This window comes from Heptranchias perlo, chromosome 29 (genome assembly GCF_035084215.1).
Source record: "Heptranchias perlo isolate sHepPer1 chromosome 29, sHepPer1.hap1, whole genome shotgun sequence".
NCBI classification, from domain to species: Eukaryota; Metazoa; Chordata; class Chondrichthyes; order Hexanchiformes; family Hexanchidae; genus Heptranchias; species Heptranchias perlo.
Window position 1 is genome coordinate 7,633,942 of NC_090353.1, and position 25,223 is coordinate 7,659,164.

Here is a 25,223-nt window from a genome sequence, read left to right on the forward strand (position 1 = left end):
GTTTTTCCTGTTTCCTGCTGTTTTAAGCAGTTCAGGTCACTTGGGCTGAAGCTGTGTTTCTCTCCTTTATTGTACTTAAAGGAGGCATGCATCTAATAGAATTATCCCGTAATCCCGAATGTTATAAAGTATCGTAACTGCACATGTTACGAGCATTTTCCAATCACCTTTCCCTACCATGGTTTACCCTTTCACCCTACTCGAAGGAGGCAACCTGGAAGAAACTATTTCCTTTGGTGGGGGAATCAAGAACAAAGGGACATCATCTTAAAATTAGAACCAGGCCATTCAGGACTGAAATCAGAAAGCACTTTTCCACATAAAAGGATGGTAGAAATCTGGAATTCTCTGCCCCAAAAGGCTGTGGATGCTCGGGGTCAATTGGAGCTTTCACGACTGAGATCGATAGATTTTTGTTGGGCAAGGGTGTCAAGGGATATGGAGCAAAGGCGGGTAAATGGAGTTGAGGTGCTAATCAGCCATGATCTAATTGAATGGCAGAACAGGCTCGAGGGGCTGAATGGCCTCCCCCTGTTCCTAATGTTACTACGGAGCAGACATTTTGGGAAGCACTCTGCTGTGACATCATGGTTTGGGAGAGGGAGCTGAGCCCGGTCCTCGACTTTCATGATGTCACTGTGACAGAACCTTGTGATGTCACAACAGGGGCGGCGCTACACAAAATGTCTGTTCCCAGCTGACACTCATGTGCAGTACTGAGGGAGTGCTGCAGTGTCGGAGGTGCTGTCTTTCGGATGAGGCATTAAACCGAGGCCTCGTCTTCCATCTCAGGTGGACATGAATTTTGAAGAAGAGCAGGGGAGTTCTCCCCAATGTCCTGGCCAACCTCACTAAGACAGATGATCTGGCCATTATCACATTGCTGTTTGTGGGAACTTGCTGTGCACAATTTGGCTGCTGCGTTTCCTACATTACAACAGTAACTAAACTTCAAAAGTACTTCATTGGCTGAGAAGTGCTTTGGGACGACCTGGGGTCATGAAAGAAGCTAAATAAATTCTTTCTTTCTTAACCCTAGTTATCTATCCTAAGGAATTTTCCAAACAAAAAGAAAAAACAGGAAATGCTGGGAGCACACAGCAGGTCAATCAGGGTCCATGGAGAGAACAGATAGGTCAACATTTCACTGAAGAACGGCTCGCACCTGGAACGTGTATTTAATTGTGTTCCTCACCTATGGTGCCCGACCTGTTAGATGTTTCCAGCATTTTCTGTTTTCATTTCAGATTTCCAGTATTTCGCTTTCTCCCTTGTATTTTCTTAACTTGTGCGTTACAGTACAAAAACCAACTCCTATGAGGTCCACAGCGAAGACAGAGATTCCGAGCCTCCCAGTTGGAAAAAACGAAATTAGCCACAATGTTTTAACAAGGGTGGGATTATCAGTTCCACACATAAATAAACTGAAACACTTATTTGGAAAAGAATGATTTCTGCTCCCTGCTGTATGAAAGCTGGAATGTGGAACAGACAATTCGGGATCAGCGGGAGATGTTCTGTGACATCAGCCAGCTGCTGTCGTTGCTTTGGTTCCCTTCATGTTGTGGGCTGCAGCTGATTGTCATTAAAATCAGGTCGACGATCCTGCTCTGTGTTGTGCTTGGAAAAGGCTTCCCACTCATCAAAATATCGAGATTACAAGATTCCCACCAAACACTAATCGATCATCGCCCATCTCCGCAAATTCATTCAAAATAAAAGCTGACCTGATGGCTCAGATAATCTCTCTTTCACTGTCACACACTCTCTCACTGTCACACACTCTCTCACTGTCACACACTCTCTCACGGACACACACTCTCTCACTGTCACACACCCCACGGTAGAATGACTCTCTCACTGTCACACACCCCACGGTAGAATGACTCTCTCACTGTCATACACCCCACGGTAGAATGACTCTCTCACTGTCACACACCCCATGGGAGAATGACTCTCTCACTGTCATACACCCCACGGTAGAATGACTCTCTCACTGTCACACACCCCACGGTAGAATGACTCTCTCACTGTCACACACCCCACGGTAGAATGACTCTCTCACTGTCATACACCCCACGGTAGAATGACTCTCTCACTGTCACACACTCCATGGTATAATGACTCTCTCACTGTCACACACCCCATGGGAGAATGACTCTCTCACTGTCACACACTCCATGGTAGAATGACTCTCTCACTGTCACACACCCCACGGTAGAATGACTCTCTCACTGTCACACACCCCATGGTAGAATGACTCTCTCACTGTCACACACCCCACGGTAGAATGACTCTCTCACTGTCACACACCCCACGGTAGAATGACTCTCACTGTCACACACCCCACGGTAGAATGACTCTCTCACTGTCACACATCCCATGGTATAATGACTCTCTCACTGTCATACACCCCATGGTAGAATGACTCTCTCACTGTCACACACCCCACGGTAGAATGACTCTCTCACTGTCACACACCCCACGGTAGAATGACTCTCTCACTGTCACACACCCCACGGTAGAATGACTCTCTCACTGTCACACACCCCACGGTAGAATGACTCTCTCACTGTCACACACCCCACGGTAGAATGACTCTCTCACTGTCATACACCCCACGGTAGAATGACTCTCTCACTGTCACACACCCCACGGTAGAATGACTCTCTCACTGTCACACACCCCACGGTAGAATGACTCTCTCACTGTCACACACCCCACGGTAGAATGACTCTCTCACTGTCACACACCCCACGGTAGAATGACTCTCTCACTGTCATACACCCCATGGTAGAATGACTCTCTCACTGTCATACACCCCACAGTAGAATGACTCTCACTGTCACACACCCCACGGTAGAATGACTCTCTCACTGTCACACACCCCACGGTAGAATGACTCTCTCACTGTCACACACCCCATGGTAGAATGACTCTCTCACTGTCACACACCCCACGGTAGAATGACTCTCTCACTGTCACACACCCCACGGTAGAATGACTCTCTCACTGTCACACACCCCATGATAGAATGACTCTCTCACGGTCATACACCCCACAGTAGAATGACTCTCACTGTCACACACCCCACGGTAGAATGACTCTCTCACTGTCACACACCCCACGGTAGAATGACTCTCTCACTGTCACACACCCCACGGTAGAATGACTCTCTCACTGTCACACACCCCACGGTAGAATGACTCTCACTGTCACACACCCCACGGTAGAATGACTCTCTCACTGTCACACACCCCATGATAGAATGACTCTCTCACTGTCATACACCCCACAGTAGAATGACTCTCACTGTCACACACCCCACGGTAGAATGACTCTCTCACTGTCACACACCCCACGGTAGAATGACTCTCTCACTGTCACACACCCCATGATAGAATGACTCTCTCACTGTCATACACCCCACAGTAGAATGACTCTCTCACTGTCACACACCCCATGGGAGAATGACTCTCTCACTGTCACACACCCCATGGTAGAATGACTCTCCCACTGTCACACACTCCATGGTAGAATGACTCTCTCACTGTCATACACTCCACGGTAGAATGACTCTCTCACTGTCACACACTCCATAGTAGAATGACTCTCTCACTGTCACACACCCCACGGTAGAATGACCCTCTCACTGTCACACACCCCATGGTAGAATGACTCTCTCACTGTCACACACCCCATGGTAGAATGACTCTCACTGTCACACACCCCATGGTAGAATGACTCTCTCACTGTCACACACTCCATGGTAGAATGACTCTCTCACTGTCACACACCACACGGTAGAATGACTCTCTCACTGTCACACACTCCATGGTAGAATGACTCTCTCACTGTCACACACCCCATGGTAGAATGACTCTCACTGTCACACACCCCACGGTAGAATGACTCTCTCACTGTCACACACTCCATGGTAGAATGACTCTCTCACTGTCACACACCCCATGGTAGAATGACTCTCACTGTCATACACTCCACGGTAGAATGACTCTCTCACTGTCACACACCCCATGGTAGAATGACTCTCTCACTGTCACACACCCCACGGTAGAATGACTCTCTCACTGTCACACACCCCATGGGAGAATGACTCTCTCACTGTCATACACTCCATGGTAGAATGACTCTCTCACTGTCACACACTCCATGGTATAATGACTCTCTCACTGTCACACACCCCATGGTAGAATGACTCTCTCACTGTCACACACCCCATGGGAGAATGACTCTCTCACTGTCATACACTCCACGGTAGAATGACTCTCTCACTGTCACACACCCCATGGTAGAATGACTCTCTCACTGTCACACACCCCATGGGAGAATGACTCTCTCACTGTCACACACTCCATGGTAGAATGACTCTCTCACTGTCACACACCCCATGGTAGAATGACTCTCTCACTGTCACACACCCCACGGTAGAATGACTCTCACTGTCACACACCCCACGGTAGAATGACTCTCACTGTCACACACCCCACGGTAGAATGACCCTCTCACTGTCACACACTCCCTGGTAGAATGACTCTCACTGTCACACACCCCACGGTAGAATGACTCTCACTGTCACACACCCCACGGTAGAATGACCCTCTCACTGTCACACACTCCCTGGTAGAATGACTCTCTCACTGTCACACACTCCATGGTAGAATGACTCTCTCACTGTCACACACCCCATGGTATAATAACTCTCTCACTGTGTAACTCAGGAACGGCAGGGAACAGTGTATGTTAAACACAGATTGGGCAGGGACTGTGTATGTAAAGCACTGATAAAGCAGGGACTGTGTATGTGAAACACAGTTACAGTAGGGACTGTGTATGTTTAACATGGATACAGTGGGGACTGTGCATGTAAAACACAGACGCAGCAGGGATGATCCTCGTCTTGAGCGTACGTTGAGCGGACGTTGGGCGTACGTTAAGCGTATGTTGATCGTGTGTTGAGCGGATGGTGGGCATACGTGGAGCATATGTTAAGTGTTCGTTGAGCAGATGGGTTTACATTAAGCATACATTGGGCGGATGGTGGGCGCACGTTGAGTGTACGTTGGGCGTATGTTGTGCGTATGTTGGATGGATGGATGGTGGGCGTATGTTGAGCGTACGTTAAGTGTACATTACGAATATGTTGAGCTTTGAGCTCTGACGGTGGGGGTGCAGGAGGTCTAGCAGCTACCCCACGGAACCTCTGTACGGGGGGCTGCAGGTGATGATCGGGGAGGGTGGTGGAGGTACTGACATTTCTGTGAGGCCTGGAGGAGCAGTCTTATGACTTTGATTTAAATGTTTAAAATCCCATCCATTACAAGGCCCCAACCAGAATGAGGAGACCGGAAGATCGGCATGAACTGGGCGGTAAATCAGGCGGATCAGGGGGAATACTCTCCAGTGGCTGGAGTCATACCTAGCACAAAGGAAGATGGTAGTAGTTGTTGGAGGTCAATCTTCTCAGCCCCAGGACATTGCTGCAGGAGTTCCTCAGGGCCGTGTCCTAGGCCCAACCATCTTCAGCTGCTTCATCAATGACCTTCCCTCCATCATAAGGTCAGAAATGGGGATGTTCGCTGATGATTGCACAGTGTTCAGTTCCATTCGCAACCCCCCAGATAATGAAGCAGTCCGAGCCCGCATGCAGCAAGACCTGGGCAACATCCAGGCTTGGGCTGATAAGTGGCAAGTAACATTCGCGCCAGACAAGTGCCAGGCAATGACCATCTCCAACAAGAGAGAGTCTAACTACCTCCCCTTGACATTCAACGGCATTACCATCGCCGAATCCCCCACCATCAACATCCTGGGGGTCACCAATGACCAGAAACTTAACTGAACCAGCCACATAAATACTGTGGCTACAAGAGCAGGTCAGAGGCTGGGTATTCTGCGGCGAGTGACTCACCTCCTGACTCCCCAAAGCCTTTCCACCATCTACAAGGCACAAGTCAGGAGTGTGATGGAATACTCTCCACTTGGCTGGATGAGTGCAGCTCCAACAACACTCAAGAAGCTCGACACCATCCAGGCCAAACTAGCCCGCTTGATTGGCACCCCATCCACCACCCTAAACATTCACTCCCTTCACCACCAGCGCACTGTGGCTGTAGTGTGTACCATCCACAGGATGCACTGCAGCAACTCGCCAAGGCTTCTTCGTCAGCGCCTCCCAAACCCGCGACCTCTACCACCTAGAAGGACAAGGGCAGCAGGCACATGGGAACAACACCACCTGCACGTTCCCCTCCAAGTCACACACCATCCCGACTTGGAAATATATCGCCGTTCCTTCATCGTCGCTGGGTCAAAATCCTGGAACTCCCTTCCTAACAGCACTGTGGGAGAACCTTCACCACACGGACTGCAGCGGTTCAAGAAGGCGGCTCACCACCACCTTCTCATGGGGAATTTTGGGATGGGCAATAAATGCCGGCCCCGCCAGCGACGCCCACATCCCATGAACGAATATATATAAAAAAATGCTGAGCTGCCATTTTAATCACGCTTCCAGCCCGTCCCTGTCCAAAGGACAGGACGTTAAGCCGAGACCCTGTCTGCCCTCTCATGTGGATGCAAAAGATCCACTATTGGAAGAAGAGCAGGGGAGCTCTCCCTGGCCAATATTTATCCCTCAAACAACACCCAAAAACAGATTATCTGGTCATTACCACACTGCTGTTTGTGGGACCTTGCTGTGCACAAATTGGCTGCCCTGTTTACTTCATTACAGCAGTGACTACCATTTTCAGATTGGCAAGATGTAACGAGTGGAGTGCCACAGGGATCAGTGCTTGGGCCTCAACTATTTACAATCTATATCAATGACTTGGATGAAGGGACCGAATGTATGGTTGCTAAATTTGCTGATGACACAAAGGTAGGTAGGAAAGTAAGTTGTGAAGAGGACATAAGGAGTCTGCAAAGGGATATAGATAGGTTAAGTGAGTGGGCAAAAATTTGGCAGATAGAGTATAATGTGGGAAAATGTGAACTTGTCCACTTTGGAGGGAGGAATAGAAAAGCAGTATATTATTTAAATGGAGAGAGATTGCAGAACTCTGAGGTACAGAGGGATCTGGGTGTCCTAGTACATGAATCACAAAAAGTTAGTATGCAGGTACAGCAAGTGATTAGGAAGGCAAATGGAATGTTGTCATTTATTGCAAGGGGAATGGATTATAAAAGTAGAGATGTTTTGCTACAGTTGTACAGGACATTGGTGAGACCACATCTAGAATACTGTGTGCAGTTTTGGTCTCCTTATTTAAGAAAGGACATAATTGCTTTCGAGGCGGTTCAGAGAAGGTTCACTCGACTGATTCCTGGGATGAGGGGGTTATCTTATGAGGAAAGGTTGGACAAGTTGGGCCTGTATATACTGGAGTTTAGAAGAATGAGAGGTGATCTTATTGAAACATATAAGATCCTGAGGGGACTAGAAGGGGTAGATGCTGAGAGGATGTTTCCCCTTGTGGGAGAGACGAGAACTAGGGGACACATTTTAAAAATAAGGGGTCTCCCATTTAAGACGGAGATGAGGAGAATTTTTTTCTCTGAGGGTCGTGAGTCTGTGGAACTCCCTTCCCCAGAGAGCGGTGGAGGCAGGGTCATTGAATATTTTTAAGGCTGAGTTAGATAGATTCCTGATTAACAAGGGAGTCAAAGGTCATAGTAGGTAGACGGGAAAGTAGGGTTGAGGTCACAATCAGATCAGCCATGATCTTATCAAATGGCAGAGCAGGCTCGAGGGGCCGAATGGCCTACTCCTGCTCTTAATTCGTATGTTCGTATGACTACACTTCAAAACTTCTTTGGCTGTAAAGTGTTTTGGGACGTCCTGAGGTTGTGAAAGGCGCGATAGAAATGCAAGTTCTTTCTGTCTTTCTTTTTCCCATCCCCTCTAAATATTCCTCTTTTTCAGGCAGCTGCCTAATTCCCTTTGAAAGGATCTTTTGGTCTTTGCTTCAACAACGGCTTGTGGCAGAGATTTCTACATTCTAAGCACCCTCCGTGACTGGGTGTGGTGAGGCCGTGGAGGACAAGGATTATAAATTCAATGCCTCGAATCCAAGGCAGACACAAGTGTTTATTATTTGCTTGAAGTATTTTATTTGTATCTTCCAAAGTCGTTCTACTGGTTAAACCCAAAGTGTTCTGATTAGTGACTGAATCTGTTTTTGTCAGGGACAGGATGAGGCCATTCGGCCCATCGAACCTGCTCCGCCATTTTTGCTAGCCAAGGCAGCTCTTTCTTTTTGATCTCAGTCCCCTACCTTCTCTCCGAAGCCCGTCACCCCCTTACTTCTCAGGTAAGTAGCTATTCCTTTTGACGCATCTCAATTGACTGTTGCACCTATGACTTTCTAGGACAGTGCATGACACATTCTCACAACCCTTGGTGTGAAGTTTCTCTGAGTTCGCTTATCTCGAATTTGAAGATTGTCACTTGTTTCCTTACTACAGGATACAGTAGGGGGTAGATTTTCAACCTGGTGCCGGGGCCTTTATGGAGAATGTCCATTTATCGTTTGCATTGAAATCAATCGATGGAAATGAAAGCCAATTGGTTTCTTTAAAGGGCGGCCAATCCACACGGCCAGGTTCCATGCCCGAGCGCCAAGCTGAAAATCTACCCCTAAATCTCCTTCTATCCTCTCAATTCCATTTATCATTTTAAACATCTCAATTGGATCACTTCTTAACCTCCTCCTCCCCAGTAATATAACTCAAGTTTACCTTCCCCTCATCAGTCTTTTCACCTCAGGTATCATCTGGTCAACTGTAGCTGGACTTTCACCCAGACCACTGTGTCCTTCTTAAGATGGGACGCCCGAAACTGAACACATGTTCCAAATGACTAGCGCTCTGTATAATTGTTGTGTATTTTTAATATTTTAAACCTCTTGTGATAAAGCCCAGCCCCGACAGCACCTCCCAAACCTGCAACCTCCATCAGCTAGAAGGACAAGAGCAGCAGGCACATGGGAACAACACCACCTGCACGTTCCCCTCCAAGTCACACACCATCCTGACTTGGAAATATGTCGCTGTTCCTTCATCGTTGCTGGGTCAAAATCCTGGAACTCCCTTCCTAACAGCACTGTGGGAGAACCTTCACCACACGGACTGCAGCGGTTCAAGAAGGCGGCTCACCACCACCTTCTCAAGGGCAATTAGGGATGGGCAATAAATGCCGGCCTCGCCAGCGACGCCCACATCCCATGAATGAATTAAAAAAAAGCTTCTCATTTGCCCTTTTTGATATCGCTCAACAGATTTTCACCTCAAGAATTGCACAGTCTACCATTACCAGTTCTACATTACATTCTAATCAGGTCTCATTAATATTCGGCTCATTTACTATTTGTTTATTCACAAGCCTTGAAATGGGCCTCGTGCATCGATATCACCTGATTACATGGGAATACACAAGGTCGTAAGTCGTTTGAAACCGCCTGAGCTATTCTTGGGGCAGTAAACAGGTTCCTAAGCACACTGGGACTCCCACCCTCACGCAGTTTGGATAACCTTCACCAGACATAAGGGTCCTCCAGGGAAAAATTAAACCCATTCTGCTTCATAATTTATAACCCACTAAATCGCAACGACACGATGCTTTGATTCCTGAGCGTGTGAATTTGTTTATGGAAATGAGAAAATAACCTCCAATCACAACGCACCTTTAATGATCCGTTACCACATCTCAAAGATGTAAACAAGCCAATGAACTGGTTTAAATGTCGGGGAGTTCAATTATATGGAGTGTGTAATATCTCTGGATAATGATTCTATGACAATTGAGGTGAGAAAGTATTTGCATTTATATAGCGCCTTTCACAACCTCAGGACATCTCAAAGCGTTTTACAGTCAATTAAGTACTTTTGAAGTGTAGTCACTGCTATAATATAGGGAACGCTGCAGCAAATTTGCGCACAGCAAGATCCCACAAACAGCAATGTGATAATGATCAGATAATCTGTTTTAGTGATGTAGGTTGAGGGATAGAATCATAGAAGAATCATAGAATCATAGAAGTTACAACATGGAAACAGGCCCTTCGGCCCAACATGTTCATGTCGCCCAGTTTATACCACTAAGCTAGTCCCAATTGCCTGCACTTGGCCCATATCCCTCTATACCCATCTTACCCATGTAACTGTCCAAATGCTTTTTAAAAGACAAAATTGTACCCGCCTCTACTACTGCCTCTGGCAGCTCGTTCCAGACACTCACCACCCTTTGAGTGAAAAAATTGCCCCTCTGGATCCTTTTGTATCTCTCCCCTCTCACCTTAAATCTGTGCCCCCTCGTTATAGACTCCCCTACCTTTGGGAAAAGATTTTGACTATCGACCTTATCTATGTCCCTCATTATTTTATAGACTTCTATAAGATCACCCCTTAACCTCCTACTCTCCAGGGAATAAAGTCCCAGTCTGTCTAACCTCTCCCTGTAAGTCAAACCATCAAGTCCCGGTAGCATCCTAGTAAATCTTTTCTGCACTCTTTCTAGTTTAATAATATCCTTTCTATAATAGGGTGACCAGAACTGTACACAGTACTCCAAGTGTGGCCTCACCAATGCCCTGTACAACTTCAACAAGACATCCCAACTCCTGCATTCAATGTTCGGATAAATATTGGTCAGAACACTGGAGAGAACTCCCCTGCTCTTCTTCAAATAGTGCCATGGGATCTTTTACATCCACCTAATGTGGCAAATGGGGCCTTGGTTTAACGTCTCATCCAAAGGACAGTGCAGCACTCCCTTAGTACTACATTTAAGTTAAAATCGGCTCCTGTGTAAGCAGAACGAGCACAGTTTCGCTCTTGGTGAGCCCATGTGCGTGTGCATTCCAGACATTGCGTGCACAAGTCAAAGGGCACACCTGTCCTGCACGCAAACCTTTGTTTATGTTTACTAGTTGATCTCCCATGGCATTGCACGCACAGCTTGTGAAACGCACTAAATGAGGGAGTGTTTACATCCATGTTGGCGTTTATTTTAGGGTGGAACTGATTCAGAGAGCAGAAGTCAATAGCTTTATATTGAGAATCAGACCTGTTTAATTGTTTGCTAATGGAAATGAAGGTCAAGCCTTTTCATTCTAAACAAAAGCCTCGTTCCGCCCACACCAGGACTGTGAGGTGCAATATGGGTCCTTTTAACTTCTGGCAACTGATCCATGTTTGACGCCTACTCCAAAAAACAAAAATGAGGTCAGGCAGACACAGCATAGGGAGTGTCAAACCTAACAACAGCCACTGCAATCTGTGTGGTGGCAGGCTGGTTGCTCGGGCAACGTCTGCTGTTTTGCACATGAGTTCTCCCCGGTACATGAACGAAGGGATGACGACCGTTATCTTAAGCACTCGGCAAGGTCCTGCTGTGCTCACACACTGAACAACACTCAGTTCTTTGACCGTAGCATTTACTGTGACGTGGGTAGAGCAGAGCAGCACTCGGGATGGACTCTAAAACAACAACAAATTGCATTTATATAGCGCCTTTAATGCAGTAAAATGTCCCACGCGCTTCACGGGAGCGTCAACAGACAAAATTGACACCGAGCCAAAGAAAGAGATGTTAGGACAGTTGATCAAAAGCGTGGTCAAAGAGGTAGGTTTTAAGGAGAATCTTAAAGAGGAGAAAGAGGTGGTGGAGAGGCGCAGAGATTTAGGGAGGGAATTCCAGAGCTTTGGGGCTAGACGGCTGAAAGCACAGCCACCGATGGTGGGGCGAAGGGAATAGTGGATGCACAAGAGGCCAGAATTGGAGGAACGCAGAGTTCCCGGAAGGTCGTAGGCTGGAGAAGGCTACAGAGATAGGGAGGGGTGAGGCCATGGAAGGATTTGAACATGAGGATGAGAATCCCTAAAATCAAGGCGTTGGTAGACGGGGAGCCAAGGTAAGTCGGCGAGCACAGGGGTGATGGGTGAACGGGACTAGGTGCGAGTTAGGATAAGGGCAGCAGAGTTGGTCCCAACACTCTATGTCACTGTGTGCTGCCTGTCCAATGTGCTGCGACATTGTCCTGCCTATGGTGGCCTTCAAACAGTGGCCTTTACTGAGCTGCTGGTGGCCATGTAAACAATGCCAATTTGTTGCGGAGAAAATCTGCAAGAGGCGGATTTAGTTTGACTCCATGCGAAGTAATTACAAGTTTGTCTGTACAACCGGCTTTCCTCCAATCAATCAAATCCTGTCCCTGGAGCGCACCTTTGACTGGAAAAAGACATTAAGAGCTTAAGAACCAAATCGGCTGCTCGCCTAGTGACCGCAGTTAGTGGATTCCTGGTTGCCATTAACGTACGTCTTCATATCTCGAATTCCTTGGGGTTACAGGAGTGCTGATAGAGTGTTTACAACGTAGCAATATCAGACGTGACCTGTAATTTTGCCGTCTCCGAGTCCACAGGCAGCTGTTACAGCTTCGTGGTGGTGTGAGCAGAAAAGGTGTCCCTGTAATTCATCCAAGGAATCGCCTCTGAATGAAATTTTAAGGGGAGCCTTTTTCGTTCAAGTGCGTTTGTCAAACCTTGTATTGCTGTTTCTTTCCAAGTGCGGAGCGCAGTTCAGGTTGACATGGGTCACTGCATTATGAAGGTATCGTCAAGCTCCTTGTGTGTGACGTCAATGTGGCTTTTATAGTAAGAAGTTGTGTGCGACAAGACTGCCCCTTTAAAGTTACTACATATTAGACCAATCCACAGAACTACTGAAAACCATAGAATCATAGAAAGGTTACAGCACGGAAGGAGGCCATTCGGCCCATTGAGTCTGCGCCGGCTCCCTGCAAGAGCAATCCAGCTAGTCCCACTCCCCCGCCCTTTCCCCGTAGCCCTGCAAATTTTTACCTTTCAAGTACTTATCCAGTTCTCTTTTGAAAGCCTTGATTGAATCTGCCTCCACCACCCCCTCAGGCAGTGCACTCCAGATCCTAATCACTCGCTGTGTAAGAAAGTTTTTCCTCATGTTACCTTTCGTTCTTTTGCCAATCACCTTAAATCTATGTCCTCTGGTTCTTGACCTTTCCACCAATGGGAACAGTTTCTCTCTATCTACTCTGTCTAGACCTTTCATAATTTTGAATACCTCTATCAAATCTCCTCGCAACCGTCTCTGTTCCAAGGAGAACAATCCCAGCTTCTCCAGTCTATCCACGTAACTAAAGTCCCTCACCCCTGGAAATAAAGAGCTGTGTTGTTTTTGATCAATGTTTATCTGAGTCAGAAGGTCGTGGGTTCAAGCCCCACTCCAGAGACTTGAGCACATAAACTAGGTTGACACTTCAATGTAGTACTGAGGGAGTGCTGCATTGTCGGAGGTGCTGTTTTTCGAATGAGACGTTAAACCGAGTTCCCGTCTGCCCTCTCAGGTGGACGTAAAAGATCCCGTGGCATTATTTCGAAGAAGAGCAGGGGAGTTCTCCCCGGTATCCTGACCAATAATAATCCCTCAACCAACATCAACAAAAACAGATTATCTGGTGATTATCACACTGCTGTTTGTGGGATCTTGCTGTGCGTAAATTGGCTGCCCGTTTCCTACAATACAGCAGTAACTACACTTCAAAAGTACTTAATTGGCTATAAAGTGCTTTGAAATGTCCTGAGGTCATGAAAGGCATGATATAAATGCAAGTCATTTTTTCTTTCTATCCAAAGTTTTGCTACTGGCACAAATGTAGACCACAGAGCAAACTGATTGGCACAAATTCAACCATAAAATTGGTCATTTAATGTTCAAAGTGTTCGCTCACACAGGTCTGCCCTTCTCACTGGGGCCTGGCGCTCTGGATCGGTTTCAATTACCTGAGTCCAGCTCCTGGTTCACAAATTCTGCGTGTGTCTGCGAGAGAGATGCATCAGAGGTGCTGCGGTTTTTCCTGCCTCTGTGAAACTACAGAACCCATGCCCCATAACAAGGCAAAAAAAATTACATATTAAAACCACAAGAGGAAAGCAGCTTCCAAAATAAAAGAGAATTTAATATTTTTGGCTTTTCATATGCAATTTATATTCTCAGCTAATTATTTGGGGATGAGGTCCCTTTTATTTTGCTGAGGGGATCTGATGTTTGTGCTGGGCCAAGAGAGGGGGTGTTTATGAGGTGCTTTGATGCTCAGCTCAGACACGGAAGCTGGGGTTAGTCAGTTAGACCTGAGGCAAGATGAATGACCCCCATGCTCAAGTCACTGGAGACTAGACGATGGGGACAACAAATCTCCCTGGGGGGAGGTGCGACAGAGATGGCAACTTCATCAGGAACCAGGGATCGAATGTGGGACGTAGGAACAGGAGGAGGCCATTCAGCCCCTCGAGCCTGTTCCTCCATTCAATGAGAGCATGGCTGATCTGTGACCTAACTCCATATATTCCCCTTAACCCCATATCTCTTAATACCTTTCGTTAACAAAAATCCATCAATCTCAGATTTAAAATTAACAATTGAGCTAGCATCAACTGCCGTTTGTGGAAGAGAGTTCCAAACTTCTACCACCCTCTGTGTGTAGAAGTGTTTCCTAACTTCACTCCTGAAAGTCCTGGCTCTAATTTTTAGGCTGTATCCCCTAGTCCTACACTCCCCAACCACCAGTTTCTCTCTATCTATCCTATCAGTTCCCCTTAATATCTTGAAAATTTTGATCAAATCACCCCTTAATCTTCTCAATTCCAAGGAATACAACCCTAGTTTGTGTAATCTCTCCTTGTAATTTAACCCTTGGAGTCCAGGTATCATTCTAGTAAATCTACACTGCACTACCTCCAAGGCCAATATATCCTTCCTAAGCTGCTGTGCCCAGAACTGAACACAGTACCCCAGGTGTGGTCTAACCAGGGCTTTGTATAGCTGTAGCATAACTTCTACCCCCTTGTATTCTAGTCCTCTAGATATAAAGGCCAGCATTCCATTAGCCTTTTTGATTATTTTCTGTACATGTCCATGACATTTTAATGATCTATGTACATGGACCTCCACTGTTTCAAGCTTTTCAGCATTTAGAAAGTACCCTGATCCATCTTTCTTAGGTCCAAAGTGGATGACCTCACATTTGCCTACATTGAAATCCATTTGCCACAGTTTTGCCCATTCACTTAATCTATTAATATCTCTCTGTAATTTTATGCTTCCATCTGCACTGCTTACAATGCTGCCCATCCTTGTGTCGTCGGCAAACTTGGATATGTGGCTCTCTATCCCGTCATCAAAGTCGTTAATAAATACAGTGAACAGTTGAGGTCCCAACACAGATCCCTGTGGGACACCACTAGTCACATCCTGCCAATTTGAGTACCTGCCCATTATCCCTACTCTCTGTCTCCTGCCGCTCAGCCAATTTCCTAACCAGGTCAATAATTTGCCCTCAATTCCATGAGCTTTAAATTTAGCTAACAGTCTCTTATGAGGGACTTTATCGAATGCCTTCTGGAAGTCCAGATAAACAACATCCATAGACATTCCCCTGTCCACTACTTTAGTCACCTCTTCAAAAAATTCAATCAGGTGGGAATTAAGGGGGACAAAAGTGGCTGCGATTTCCCACCTTTTCTCCACTGATTCCCATGCTCTCCTGGCTGGCCTCCCATCTTCCACCCTCCGTAAACTTGAGCTCATCCAAAACTCGTATTTTAACTCGCATCAAGTCCCGTTCACCCATCACACCATGTACTCGCTGACCTACATTGGTTCTCGGTCCAGCAAAGCCTCGATTTTACAATTCTCATGCTTGTTTTCAAATCCCTCCATGGCCTCTCTGTAACCTCCTCCAGCCCTACAACCCTCTGAGATCTCTGCGCTCCTCCAATTCCAGCCTCTTGCGCATCCCCGATTTTCATCGCTCCACTATTGGCGGCCGTGCCTTCAGTTGCCTCAGCCCTAAGCTCTGAAATTCCCTCCCTAAACCTCTCCACCTCTCTACCTCTCTCTCCTCCTTTAAGATGCTCCTTAAAATCTACCTCTTTTGGTCACCTATCTCCATATGTGGCTCGGTGTCAAATTTAGTTTGTTAATGCTCCTGTGAAGCGCCTTGGACAGGTACAGAAAATAATCAAAAAGGCTAATGGAATGCTGGCCTGTATACTACATTAAAGGCACTATATAAACGCAAGTTGTTGCTGCTGATGTTTTGGTGGAACTCCAATGAGTGGCAGCAGAGAAATAGATCAGCAATACATCCTGCCATGTCTCTGCCTATTTTTACATCCCTCTGATTGCCCACTGGAAGGATTGAAGTCAATGGAAACAAATATCGGGAGCGATGTATAACGGAACGGGCGGCTGAATCATTATCGTCTATTTTACACTACTGCCCAAATTCAAAATTACCCTCACTATCTCTCGCATCTCTCAACCACTTTCTCTGCCAAGTGTCTGTGCAGCTCCCTCTTGAACCTGCCGACACTGCCTCTCCGGAAAAAGCCATTCAAGCCTGCCAGTTCACTTTCTCTCTTCTTATCTTGAGTCTGTAGCGTATAACAATAGATTTGATTTATATCCCAATACCATTCTTACCCTTTCCTGTAGTTGGACTCTTGGACCTGGTTAATTCATTTCCATTACCAACAGATTGTAAGATTAATTAGAGGAAGTCAGACTGATGCGTCTGAATCTATCTTGTACAAAAACGCTATGCGTTGGACTTGAATTGGCAGCAGATCCTTTAAAGTATCTTGGCACTGTGTGTCACCCAGATTTACAGGAAATCATAGAATCTAACTTTGATAAGGCTGGTAACAACACAGGTTCTGGTGGAAGCCTGGAAAAGATTAACTCACAAGACTGAAGCTGACCAAGCTGAGACGAAGGCAGCGAGACAGTTTAATGATGCTTTGAATACACAACCAATTTTCCATTGTGGTGCCCTTCAATTAATAGAACTGTTTTGCTCAATAGAGACCCACCAATACCCAAATAATATAGAAACTCTCCCTCAGAGAGGAGCCGAGCTGGATCAAAATTGAACAACCAAGACAGTGGTAACAGAGCAAGAGTGCTCCCCCGGGCCCCACAAGGAAACCTTGGGCCTCCCCTGCCCCAGGCATCCGCTCCTTCCCCTGACGGGGACTCCCCTCCCAGTTCCCCTGGGTCTCCGACGGCGGCCTCCTGCCGATGGATTTTAATGACCGGGCAGTCCCTTCCTGCCGAATTCCTGTCCGTTTTGTTCGGGAGGTCCGCATGCTGCATGTTAATGAGGCCCTGCCGTTAAAACGGGCTGAGCCTCCCTGTTACCACTCCTGGACAGGCCAGCCGTTCACCAGGCTGCTTTCTCACTCAAGGGCAACGAGTGACGGGCAATAAATGCCAGCCTTGCCAGCGATGCTCACAAATAAATTGAAAGCAAAATTTTTCTCAGGTGCTTTCCTCCTCACAATGGAGATGATTCTCCTCTCTCCTCCCTCCAATATTCCGTGCTTCCCTCTTCTCTCCTGAAAGTAAGAAATCTAATTCACGGTGGGCTGAAGTTCCACCCGCACCTCCACAGGTGGCAGCTCATTTGTGCCTGTTAGAGGCTGTTCAGCTGTTGGAGTCGTCACAGGCAAATCCAATCCTGAGCTTACCACACATCCACATTCCCAGTAGGGGGCACTGGATAGTGATAGGGAGGGCTGACGTATCCTCGCACCAACTGAACGATACTGAGGCTCACTGTGGTGTCCCGTCGCCACCCTGACTGAGATTGGCAGGGTCAACATGGCCCTTTTGACCTGTTTACATAGTTTTAAATTAAACAGGGCTGGGTTATCTGGGGAGAGGGGCACTGGTTTGGAGGGGTTGCTGAGATCTCTGCGCTCCTCCAATTCTGGCCTCTTGCGCATCCCCTATTTCCCTGCCCCACCATTGGCGGCCGTGCCTTCAGCTGTCTAGGTCCTAAGCTCTGGAATTCCCTCCCTAAACCTCTCCGCCTCCCTATCTCTCTCTCCTCTTTTAAAACAATCCTTGAAACCTACCTCTTTGACCAAGCTTTTGGTCACTTCTCCCACTATCTCCTTATTGACTCGGTGTCAAATTTTGTTGGAAAATTGCTCCTGTGAAGCTCCTTTTACCAAGTTGAAGGCGCTATATAAATGCAAGTTGTTGTTGTTGTTTAATCCCTGTATTTCTAACACATCTTACTTTCATTCCCTCTCTGAATCTCTTTGTGCCTCCAGCTGAGAATGTGAGCAAGCTGTCTGATCTCCCACCTCCCACAGTACTGGGCGGCAGGAGATGTGAGATAGCAGCCGTGGCTGACTCGCCCTCCACTTTTTCTCCGAGCCCTGTGGGGATATTCCTTGTGTCCGCTCGTTGTCTCACCCAAATGAAGAGCCGAGATGAGGAGCTCACAGTCGGGGGGTGATTATGGGGCTGTCCTTGCTTCTCCCTCCAGTTTTCGGCCCGCCTCTAAAGGTGATAGTAAGGTCTCACTGGAGTCAGCAGTCCTCCAGTACCACGTATCAGCCTAGGCATTCAACAGGCTCTTTGACTGTAGAAGCATCACATCCTGCCCTCACACAACCCTTGCACTTTCCAGCAAAGGTCACTGAAAGAAAGAATTTGCATTTATATAGCACCTTTCATGACCTCTGGACATCCTAAACGCTTTACAACCAATCAAGTACTTTTGAAGTGTAGTCACTGTTGTAACGTAGGAAACGCAGCAGCCAATTTGCGCACAGCAAGATCCCACAAACAGCAGTGAGATAATGACCAGTTAGCCAGTTTTTAGTGATGAATATTGGCCCAGGACACTGGGGAGAACTCCCCTGCTCTTCTTTGAAATAGTGCCATGGGATCTTTTATATCCACCTGAGAGGGCAGACAGGGCGTCTGTTTAATGTCTCATCTGAAAAATGGCACCTCCGACAGTGCAGCACTCCCTCAGTACTGCATTGAAGTGTCAACCTAGATCTTGTGGTCGTGCCTTGAGTGGTGCTTGGACCCACAACCTGCATGGCTTAGAGGCAAGATGGTAACCACTGAGCCACAGCTATCGAGACCTTAAGTATAATTTATTGGTGCAATGTGTTTTCTCTGTAGTTTTTGCAAGGACTTTATTTTACTATTGGACGGATGGAGTGCTCTTATCAGCTTCATGCTCTTGTAAGCAGAGTTATCTAATTTACTAATCTGCAGAGACCAGGGACAAGACTCTGGCTTGGCTTATTAGGCTCAGTCTGCAAAGACTTCCATTAAGCATCTGGTGGGTATTCAGAGAGGTTTTTTTCCTGGTCAGCCTATTAGACAAATCCTTCCATAAAGCACTTAAAAGGGAGCTGCTCGACAGAAGTCACTTACTGTTTCATCTCCAGCCATCAAGCACCATTGGGAAGAGCAGAGTGATTGAGTGCATCAAAGGACCTTTGAGGCTTTTAAAAGGCGCTGAGTTTGGCTGGTGGAAGCCCAGGCTTCTCCAAAGGGCTGATTAACCGGGTGAGTTGTAAAGCCGCAGGTAGCTTCTTAAAGAGCCTTTTAAGTGAAAGTAAAAATGTAGATAAAAAAGGTCGGGAGTGCCTGCAAAGTGCAAACTATGACAGAATCACAGATACTGGCATCTGAGGGTACCTGCCCCCAAGGGTTACATGCCAATCTTATTAATGACCATGCTCCAGTAAATGAGATGCAATATTGACAGTGAGGCTCCTCATCAGAGGCGCTGCACTCCGACTAATCACAATGGAAACCTGGGGTGGAGTATGGGACTCAGTTATAGCTTCTGTAAGCAGGAGAGCTTATCTTTTCTGCAGCATACATCGATCTTTCTGCTCAGTATATTACCACCTATCACGCAGCTAATTTACCAATACAAGCGGGATGCCATCAATGGATTTTTCTGCTGGCATTTGTTGTATTTACTCACTGCACTGACACAGATCACACACATTTATCCATTATTTCCCCTTTCTCCCCTTTAGTCAGCCGCGGCACTGTGGTAACAGTCTTGCTTCTGAGTCAGAAGGTTGTGGGCTCAAGTTGCCCTCCAGAGACCTGAGCACACAATCTAGGCTGGCTCTACAGTGCAGTACTGAGGGAGTGCTGCACTGTCGGAGGTGCCGACTTTCAGATTTGACATTAAACTGAGGCCCTGTCTGCCCCCTCAGGTGGACGTAACGGATCCCATGGCACTATTTGAATAAGAGCAGGGGTGTTCAGTAAGTGTAAATTGCTATGTGACAAGGTCCAGTAACTTTATCCTATTAAGTGATAGAATACTGTAAATTTATCCTACTGAGTGACAGGGTTCTGTAACTTTATGCTACGAAAGGACAGTGGGGGGAAAATCGGATAGGGGCCGTTTTTGGGCGTAGGTAGCTGCGCTACTACCCCGCGCCCAATGGCCCCTGCGCAGGCAGGACACAATTTTCGGCAGCCCGAGGACTCACCTGCAATCAGCCTTCCTTTCCAGGCCTTGCACGTGGAATCAATGCAATTCACACTTTCCACCACCAGGGGGAGCTCAATCTCTTAAAGGGAGGATGTTGCTTAGAAATCTCTTAAAGGTAGCTCGTACCTGTTATTTGCTGAAAATAACAGTCTACTGTCTGCACGGAGTCTGAATGGAGATCAGACATTGTACACGTAAAACACAGATGCAGATCCCATCGCTATGTTTACACACTGATGAGTTATATTAAAACATTGAATAAAGGTTGCACACTACTAAATCCCACATCCTCCAATCTGCACACCAGACCTCACCAATCTGCCGATCTGAGTTGGTACCAGGCCTGCGAGAGTGCATGCACCAAGGTTCTCTGCTGATGCACTAGAGACCTTGGTGCAAGAGGTGGACGGAAGGAGGAACATCTTATATCCGCGGGGGGGCAAGTGGCCCTCCAGACATATATCCAAAAGGCAGTGGGGGGCAGCGGGGGACAAAGTCAATGCCAGACGTACAGCATCATGAGCATGGATGCAGTGCAGGAAGAAGTTCAATGCTTTGACATGAGTGGTCAAGGTGAGTGAGGTCAACTGTCAAGTGACGTCTCCTACCAACTGCACCACGCACTGCACCCCATCACCCACATACCAACAAACTCTTTCCATCAGTACTCAACTCTTCCAATCAGATGCTTCCTCTCACCCTTACACATTACCACTGTTTCAAGTCGCCCACTCACAACTCACAGGCCACACACACTGGCAGCTATTCAACCATGACGGGCACATCACCCAGTCACACGTCCCGCTTTCTTGCAGGCATATCAGGAGGCAGCAAGTGGCCGTGGCATTTAGCCTCTCGAGCCTGTTCCATCATTCAGTGAGATCATGGTGGACCTGTGACCTAACTCCAGATACCCATCTTAGCCCCATATCCCTTAATACCCTCGGTTCACAGAAATCTATCAATCTCAGATTTAACATTCACAAGTGAGCTCGCATCAACTGTCGTCTGCAGAAGAGAGTTCCAAACTTTTCCCACCCTTTGCGTGTTGAAACATTTCCTAACTTCACTCCTGCATGTCCTGGCTCTAAATGTTAGGCTATGTCCCTGCGTCCTAGTATTGAAGTCTAGAAGACCTCCAAAAACAGTTACAAATGTCTCAGCAGCCAGAAGCAATAATCCAGCCACTAACTTGTAAATCCTGTATAGTCCCTTTAACTAGCGCTGGTGGGGGATTCTCCAGGCACTCTAAGACACATTCAGATGGTTGGGGTTAAGACTGTGCGTTGAGTTGAGCGTTAAGTCTCAAAATGGTGTCTATCATTTTAAATCAGCGTTGCACACTGATTGAAGCCATTTTCTCCCTATTTTATATGATTTCAGCGTTCGTTATCTGCGCCTGCGCTAACTCCTGTACCAAGATGGCGTCTGGCGCACATCACGCTGGAAACGTGCGTGCGCATCCAAGACGCCATCTTGGATGTCGGAGAGGCCGTGTAGCGCCGAATTTAGTGCCCTGTGTCCTGTAACATTATCCTACTGAGTGAAATTCCTGTAACTTTATCCAACTAAGTGAAAATGTCCTGTAACTTTATCCAACTAAGCCAGAGAATCCTGTGACTTTATCCTACTGAGTGACAGGGTTCTATAACTTTATACTATTATGTGGGAGTCCTGCAATCCTGTGGGAGGACTGGTCTCCAGTAACTTTAACCTGATATAGGATGGTGTCCTGTAACATTAACCTATTAAGGGACAGTGACCTGTAAGTCTAACCTGGCAAGAGACAGCATCCCGTAACTTTATCTTACTAAGGACTGTCACCTGTAGCTTTAACCTACTAAGGGATTGTCCAGTAACATGAACCTACTAAAGGACAGTGTCCTGTAAGTCTAACCTGGTAAGGGACTGTCACCTGTAACTTTATATTACTAAAGTCTGTCACCTGTAGCTTTAACCTGCTAAGGGACAGTGTCCAGTGACATTATACTATTAAGGGACAGTGTTCTGTAACTTTACGCCAGCGAGTGACAGGGCTCTGTAACTTTACGCCAGCGAGTGACAGGGCTCTGTAACTTTACGCCAGTGAGTGACAGGGCTCTGTAACTTTACGCCAGCGAGTGACAGGGCTCTGTAACTTTACGCCAGCGAGTGACAGGGCTCTGTAACTTTACGCCAGTGAGTGACAGGGCTCTGTAACTTTATGCTAAGATAAATCCCCTTGTCTAGATGGAGTGCATCCACGCATTTTAAAAGTAGTTAGGGGGGAGATAGCAGTGGCTCTATTACATATATATAAAAAATCATTAGAAAAGGGAATAGTGCCAGAGGACTGGCGGGCAGCTAGTGTTATTCCTATATTTAAAAAGGGAGAGAGAACCAGTTCAGGGAACTATAGACCAGTTAGTGAACGTTGGTGATCGGTAAGATAATGGAATCTTTACTCAAAGATGTAATTTTAAAAAATCTAGCAACTGAAATATAATAAAGAATAGTCAGCACTGGTTTCAAAAGGGAAGGTTATGCTTGACCAAACTTACTGAATTCTTTGAAGGAGGTAACAGAGAGGATAGACAAGGGGAAATCCAGTAGATGTAATCCTACATGTCGAGTGACTCTGAGCCTCCGTGTGCACTGCTGCTCAGAGAGGTCCAGGAAGCTGAGCCTCGGTCTGTAGACCTGTGGCGAGGGTAGTGCCCCCTGCGACGCATCTCTCTCTGCGGTTGCCCTCCCTCCAGCTGTGCAGGTGGATTTGTCACAGTACTGTGTTGTGGAGCTCCACATGTCAGAGGTAGACGGCGTGGCCGGCGAGGCTGGTGATGCTGTTCGTCCTCCGAGGACGTCATGACTGCAGCTATGGCGGCCCCCAACCGGAAGATGTACGTTTGAGGGGGTCCGCAGGGTAGGTAAATGTGTCTGGACACCGGGGTTGAGGTTGCAAGTTGGTGAATTTTAGTGTTAGGAGGAGGGTGGTGGAGGCCAAACTTTGTCCAAAGTGACAGAGTGGCCTCCTGCAATGAGTGAGGGTCTCCCCCACCACCTGTCAAATGGACCTGTGCAGCTGCCACAGGCTGGTGGCTGCAACACGTCCATTTCAACTGGGAGTGTTTCCCCCAGTACGGGAAACTGTCTCAGTTGATATGAAAATCCCACCCCTCCTAAAATATCCTCCTAATCAGGTCTGCTAACGACCTGAAATATCAAAATAATTGCCTTAAGTGGGATCCCGCTGGCTTTAATTGCCAGTGGGAGTCCCGCATTTGGGGGCTGCACACGCATCTGAGCGAGTCATTGGGGAACCCGGAAATGGGCGGGTTGGAGCCGGGCTCTGGACCTGCCCCGGGAATCCCCAATTTTTGGAGCCCCCCCACCACGAACGCACCCACTCAGATGTCTAAAAATCGACCCCAAAGTATTCATTAAGAACCATACCCACATCTTCCACCTCCACACACAGGTTACCTTTTTGGTCTCTAATAGGCCCTACTCTTTCCTTAGTTATCCTCTTGTTCTTTATGTATTTACAAAACATCTTTGGGTTTTCCTTGATTTTACCTGTCAATATTTTTTCATGCCCTCTCTTTGCTTTCCTAATTTCCTTTTTAATTTCACCCCTGCACTTTCTATACTCCTCTCGGCTTTCTGCAGTATTGAGCTCTGAGTGTCTGACATAAGCTTCCCGTTTTTGCCTTATCTTACCCTGTATGCTCCTTGTCATTCAAGGGGCTCTGGATTTGGGACTACAACCCTTTTCCTTTGTGGGAACATGTTTACCCTGAACCCCTTAAATCTCCCCCTTGAATGCCTCCCACTGCTCTGACACTGATTTACCTTCAAGTAGCTGTTTCCAGTCCACTTTTGCTAAATCACTTCTCAGCTTAGTAAAATTGGCCTTCCCCCAATTGAGAACTTTAACTCCTGTTCTATCTTTGTCTTTTTCCATAACTATGCTAAATCTAACTGAATTATGATCACTATCACCAAAATGCTCTCCCACTGATACTCCTTCCACCTGCCCGGCTTCATTCCCTAAAACTAAATCCAGAACTGCCCCCTCTCTTGTTGGGCTTGCTACGTATTGGCTAAAAAAGTTCTGAATGCAATTTAAGAATTCTGCACCCTCTAAACCTTTTGCACTGTTTGTATCCTAGTTAATATCAGGGTAGTTGAAATCCCCGACTATTACTGCCCTATTGTTTTTGCACCTCTCAGAAATTTGCCTATATTTGCTCTTCTATCTCTCTCTGACTGTTTGGGGATCTATAGTACACTCCCAGCAGTGTGATTGCCTCTTTTTTGTTCCTTAGCTCAACCTATATGGCCTCATTTGATGATCCTTCTAACACATTATCCCTCCTCACAGCTGTAATTGTTTCTTTAACCAAAATTGCCACCCACCTCCTTCTTTATCCCCTATCTTGTCCGAAAATCCTGTAACCAGGAACACTGAGCTGCCATTCCTGCCCCTCTTTAAGCCATGTTTCTGTAATAGCTATGATATTGTACTTCTACGGGTCTATTTGTGCCCTCAGCTCATCTGCCTTATTCACTATACGCCTTGCATTGAGGTATACACCATTAAGCACTGCCAAGCTCCCTTGCTGTTTATTTTCTAACCTTTGTTTTCTCTGCCTTCCTAAGTCACTTAATAATTTTCTGCCTTCTACCTCCAGTTCTGATTCTGTCCCATCTGAATCTACACTCAGGTTCCCATCCCGCTGCCAAGCTAGTTTAAACCCTCCCCAACAGCACTAGCAAACCTCCCCGCAAGGATATTGGTCCCGGTTTGTACAGGTCCCACCTCCCCCAGAACTGTTGCCAATGCCCCAGGAA

At 46.9% G+C, this 25,223-nt stretch overlaps 1 protein-coding gene across 3 annotated transcripts in view; it reads right to left on the bottom strand.

Annotated features, from left to right (window-relative positions):
* Positions 1-25,223, bottom strand: part of palm1a (paralemmin 1a) — a 228,253-nt gene that overhangs the window by 96,826 nt on the left and 106,204 nt on the right. The gene's annotated exons all lie outside the window — the stretch shown is intronic.